The sequence below is a fragment of the Saccostrea cucullata genome, unplaced genomic scaffold (assembly GCF_032062105.1).
Source record: "Saccostrea cucullata isolate Sc308-1 unplaced genomic scaffold, CSIRO_AGI_Scuc_v1 ctg7072, whole genome shotgun sequence".
NCBI classification, from domain to species: Eukaryota; Metazoa; Mollusca; class Bivalvia; order Ostreida; family Ostreidae; genus Saccostrea; species Saccostrea cuccullata.
In genome coordinates, this window is record NW_026931613.1 from 1 (window position 1) to 6026 (window position 6026).

Below are 6026 nucleotides of genomic sequence, written 5' to 3' on the forward strand. Positions count from 1 at the left end.
AAATATTTCTTTTGTTAATAGCTCAAAAACGAAAAAGAATTTCTGAATAGTTGTTGAACAAAAAATGTTCAAAATATTAAGATTGTTAAGATGAGATTCTGAGAAAGGGGCTGGGTACTCGAATTAGGGGCCAAGAGGGGCCAAAAGTCTTTAATATATAACTCTTTATGAGTATATAATTTGTAATACATTACCGAAGCAAAGTTGTTTATCTCAACCATCTACAACTATGTATTATGATTTTCATGTCGTATGGTACATAATAAGGGGCCACAAGGGGCCAGAATGCTAAATCTTTGACCCTTTATATCTGGGAAGTCAAATTTATTTTGATAAGTAATATTGAACAAAAGATGTCTAAAATAGTGTTTTAAACAATATGCCGTCTTTTATTTTTCGCTAAACGTCCCTTTTAGGGAGTTGAAGGGTTGGCCCCTAAATATTTCTTTTGCAAATAACTCGAAAACGAAAAAGAGTCTCTGAATAGTTGTTGAACAAAAAGTGTTCAAAATCCTTAGATCGTTAAGATGAGATCCTGAAAAAGGGGCTTGGCGCTCAAATTAGGGGCCAAGAGGGGCCAAAAATCGAATTTCTAAGTCTGTTATATTCAATGTCTTTTTACAGATAATGGAGGCAAAACGATCTTCTTCAAAACCTTAATCATTATTGAAGAATGGAAATCTCATTCAAAATCTTATCTCATCTCATCAAGAATCGGACGGAAGACCCACTCGTTGCTCGCAACGAGATCTCATCTAGTTATGTCGCCCCGAACGAAGTCGGGGACGACATATTGATATTGTACGCATGTTTTTTTTATCCAGGCTGTTTCTCGGAGATGGCTGGGGCAATCTTCCTGAAACTTTCCTCAAAGGACGATCACTGGTTGTAGTTGTGCAGTGAGGTCGTTCAGTTCCAATATGTCTACCGTTGCCATGGAAACCTGTAAAAAGCGACGAATTTTGTCCGAGAGTGTTCTCTCTGGTCCCTTAAACGTTCGTCATGAAACTCTTTTTATTTTAATGATTAGTATCTGTAGTTGTGCGCCTTGCATTTAAAATTTTTAAATAATCGAATATTGCCATGGAAACCAGGGGAATGTTAAAATTCTTTAATTTCGATTTTCTCCATAACTACTCAAGCAATCGTTTTGAAACTTTCAATGTTAATTCCTTGCAATGTGTCAAAGTGATTTTTACTTTTAAAATAATTGTAATGAGTCGCTCACAGTTGTCATAGAAACGAAACAGAAAAAAGGTTAAGATGTACACATGTGTTCTCCAAGGTCTAGGTCAAAGGGTCAAAGTTCTTCGTGTCCAATAAAAGTTCTTTTCACAAGGATTACATATTTGAAATGCGAAAGCCCTAGCCCTTACCGTTCAAACGTAAGGTACTATGTTCAAGACGACCCCCCCCCCCTTTTGAAGCGCACTGCCAGTTAGAATACACATATCTAACATATACAACTTACAAGTAACGTTTTAAAAGTTTCATTTATAAAATTCAGTTCTCCTGATGTGATTTCATAGTTTGCCAACCTTCATTCTTCTTCTGTCTTGTCTCTAGATTTTATAAGTATTTTATTTTATCTATATATAAAATAACGATTGTCAACTGCATTTATTAGCATTTCGCATTTTTTTTTTTGTATATCTATTACTTGTATATTATTAATTTCATTAGATAGTGCAAGTATAAATTAGAAAATTGTGTACGTTATTTCCATAGTTTTTATTCATTCATAAATCCTAGGATCCGCTCCTACAGGTGCGATAAGCCTTGATCGCTTCTGTAAACAAAACATTCATCTCGCCGAAAATGTTCACGATTCCGCTAAACTGAGAAAGTTTACACATGATTTATCATCTCATAAGAAACATCAGCCCTGTACAATGCAGAAATGCTCGAATTGAAGGTGGCATGTCAGATTCGTTTTTCGGCAGAACCTCTAAAAATGAAAGTGAAATTTCAGAGTTCTCACTGGCGTTATAATACACAAAATAATTCGGCTGATCTTCTTAAAAAATTACATTTGCCAAGCTTTATTGGTAGGAAAGATACTGCCAATTGACAAGTATGAGGCTCAGTTCAGTACATCTGCCCAATTTCTTTTATGCAAGTCTGCAAATTTAGGAACTTGTAATTTTTTCCTGCACTACTTTCTTCTCCTACCGATTCTAAAAATAAAATGGGATGTACCCAATTAAGGTCTTCCGTTTCCAACGGAAAGGACTGATACGACTCGATGGTTGTCCAAGCTGAGCTAATGGACCATTGTTTTAGTGATGATAAAAATGAAAGTCTTGTCCAGTACGGGGCGACATATGCTATTGCTTGCAATAGCAGACTTTCTAGTTAAGGTCTTCCGTCTTCACGGAAGTTGGGGAACATATTGTTTTTACTCTGTTTCTTATTATTATTATTATTATTATTATTATTCTTTTTTTTGACAAAATTTTGTGCAGGCGATTTCTCGAAAACTATTCAGCGGTTTTTCATGAAACTTTCACAAAATATGAGTTATAATATGAAATTGTTACTTCCGATGCAAAATTTGGAAAATTCGCTTCTGGTGCCAAGTTATGGACAATTTCCTGATTTTAAAATGCAATTTTGTCGCCCCTTTTTATCGAAAACGGTTTAGGATATGAACTGGAGACTTCTTGGAGATGATAGATCATGACTTTGTGGTTTGCAGAATCACCTTTTCGTGCGTCGTCAGTACTTCCGGTCGTTACGAGATGCAAATTTAAAAAAATCGTATTTTCTGACTTTTTTGTTTTTCAGTATTTTTCATTTATTTTCGGCTTGTTTATAGAAACACTTCTAATCATGCTTACTATATAATTTGTTTGAATGGTGATAAGTCTAAACTCTAGATATTAGTATTCAAAAATCTGAAGCGGGTCCAAAATGGCGGCTGTCTCTGTCAACGCCGACATTTCGCAATAGGTGTTTTCGGAGGCAGCCGAGCGTTTGTTTGAACGAAAGTAACATAAGAATAAATGAAAGGCAAAGGAATACTTGGATTGTCACGTCGTATTTATGTTGCAGTTCTGTGTCAAACTAACGTCTTCTATAATTGGTTTTGGCTGGTTTTCAAAGTAGAAAAAGAAAGGACTAAATGTTCAAATGAAATTCGATACCTAATATTTCTTGTGCATCGCTGAAAAACAGATCTTAAATCATACTTATAAGTAATGCTTTCTCAAAAAAGAATATCAATTAATTTTGTCAATATAAATATTAACCACTGTTTTTCCTATGCACACTTGTGTCATATTAAACTAATAAATTAGACAAAAATAAGAAAACATTTTTTTTAAAGATCGCTTTATGAAGTTTAATTTAGCATTCTTGTCTCAAAGACCTGATTCAAGTTATTGAGCATAAACGATATCGGATTCCTGACAGTCGTAGGGCGAGCCATGTTTTCCGGCGAAACTTTTCAACCTTTTTCGATTAACTATTCGGGATAGTTCACTTTGAGGATAAACAGGAAATTGAAAAAAAAAATCATAACCGTTTCACCGCTTTAGTGTTACATGCATATGTACAATATGGAATTTGTAAAATGTGTTAAACATACTTTCTAAACTTCGAATCTTAGGCTATAAGAACGTTCTTTTCTTTTAATCTTATTAAAGCTATCACTCCTATTTAATAGAACATTCCAAAGAAAAGGGGCAAAGATTAACTCATGGCGTTTGGCGCTAAAATTTGAATAGTGACCCGCCTTTCATAATTTTAAGAGAGAAGGACTGTATCATTGATACATACAAGTAGATTTAGAGTAGAGGTCCCGATAGCGTAATATTTAGTGCGTTGGAATTTCATGTGGCGTTCAATCCCCCTTGTGTGCAAATCTTTTTTTTTACTTTTCAAATCGATTTTACGTTTTCTTTCCGGAATCGGACGGAAGACCTCTCGTTGCTCGCAACGAGTTTCATCTAGTTAAGGTCTTCCGTCTTCACGGAAGACCTTATAGTGATTCTATTGTTTCTTATTATTATTCTTATTATTATTATTATTCTTTTTTTTGACAAAATTTTGTGCAGGCGATTTCTCGAAAACTATTCAGCAGTTTTTCATGAAACTTTCACAAAATATGTCTCATTATATGAAGTTGTTACATCCGTAGAGAAAGTTTGAAAATTCGCTTCTGGTGCCAAGTTATTGACAATTTTCTGGTTTTTAAATGCAATTTTGTCGCCCCTTTTTCTCAAAAATGGCTATAGATATGATCTGGAGACTTATTGGAGACGATAGTTTGTCACTTTGTGGTTTGCAGAATCACCTTCTCGTGCGTCGTCAATACTTCCGGTCGTTACTAAATGCAAATTTAAAAAAAATCGTATTTTCCAACTTTTTTGTTTTTTAGTATTTTTCGTTTATTTTTGGTATGTTAATAGAAACTCTCCTCATAATGCTTACTGTACAATTTGTTTGAATGTTGATAAATCCAAACTCTAGATATTAGCATTCAAAAATCTGAAGCGGGTCCAAAATGGCGGCGCTCTCTGACAACGCCGACATTTCGCAATAGGGGTTTACGTAGGCAGCCGAGCGTTTGCTTGAACGAAAGCAACATAAGAATAAATGAAATGTAAAGGAAAACCTGGACTTTCTCGTCGTAGTTTCGTTGCATTTCTGTGTCAAACTAACGTCTTCTATAATTGGTTTGGCTGGTTTTCAAAGTAGAAAAAGAAAAGACTAAACGTGCAAATGAAATTCGATACCAAATATCTGTTGTGCATCACGGAAAAACAGATCTTTAATCATACTTATGCATAATACTTTCTCAAAAAATAATATTAATATTGTCAGTATATATCTTAACCATTGTTTTTCCTTTACACATTTGTGTCATAATAAACTAATAAATAAAACAAAATATAAGAAAACAATTTTTTTTAAAGATCGCTTCATGGATTTTATTTAAGCATTCTTGTCTCAAAGACCTGATTCAAGTTACTGAGCATAAATGATATCTGATTCCTTGACTGTCGTAGGGCGAGCCATATTCTTCGGCGAAACGTTTCAACCTTTTTCGATTAACTAATCGAGATAGTTCACTTTGGGGATGAACTGGAAATTGAAAAAAAATCATAACTGTTTCACCGCTTAAGAGTTACATACATATATACAATATGGAATTTGTAAAATGTGTTAAATATACTTTCTAAACCTCGAATCTTAAGCTATAAGAGCTTTCTTTTTTTTTAATTTCATTGAAGATATCACACCTATATAATAGAAAATTCCAAAGAAAAGGCTCAAGATTAACTCGTTGCGTTTGGCGCTAAATTTTGAATAGTGACCCACCTTTCATAATTTTAAGAGAGAAGCACTGTTTCCATAATATATTCAAGTAGATTTAGAGTAGAGGTCCTGATAGCGTAATATTAAGTGCTTTGGAATTTCCTGCTGGCGACTTGGGTTCAATCCCCCTTGTGTGCAAATCTTTTTTTTTTTTTTATTTTAGCTCGATTTTACGTTTTCTTTCCAGAATCGGACGGAAGACCTCTCGTTGCTCGCAACGAGTTTCTCATCTAGTTATTATTATTATTCTTTTTTTTTGACAAAATTTTGTGCAGGCGATTTCTCGAAAACTATTCAGCAGTTTTTCATGAAACTTTCACAAAATATGTCTCATAATATGAAGTTGTTACATCCGTAGAGAAATTTTGAAAATTCGCTTCTGGTGCCAAGTTATTGACAATTTCCTGATTTTAAAATGCAATTTTGTCGCCCCTTTTTCTCGAAAATGGCTAATGATATCATCTGGAGACTTATTGGAGACGATAGTTTGTCACTTTGTGGTTTGCAGAATCACCTTCTCGTGCGTCGTCAATACTTCCGGTGGTTACGAGATGCAAATTAAAAAAAATCGTATTTTCCAACTTTTTTGTTTTTCAGTATTTTTCATTTATTTTTGGTATGTTAATAGAAACCCTCCTCATAATGCTTACTATACAATTTGTTTGAATGTTGATAAATCTAAACTCTAGATATTAGCATTCAAA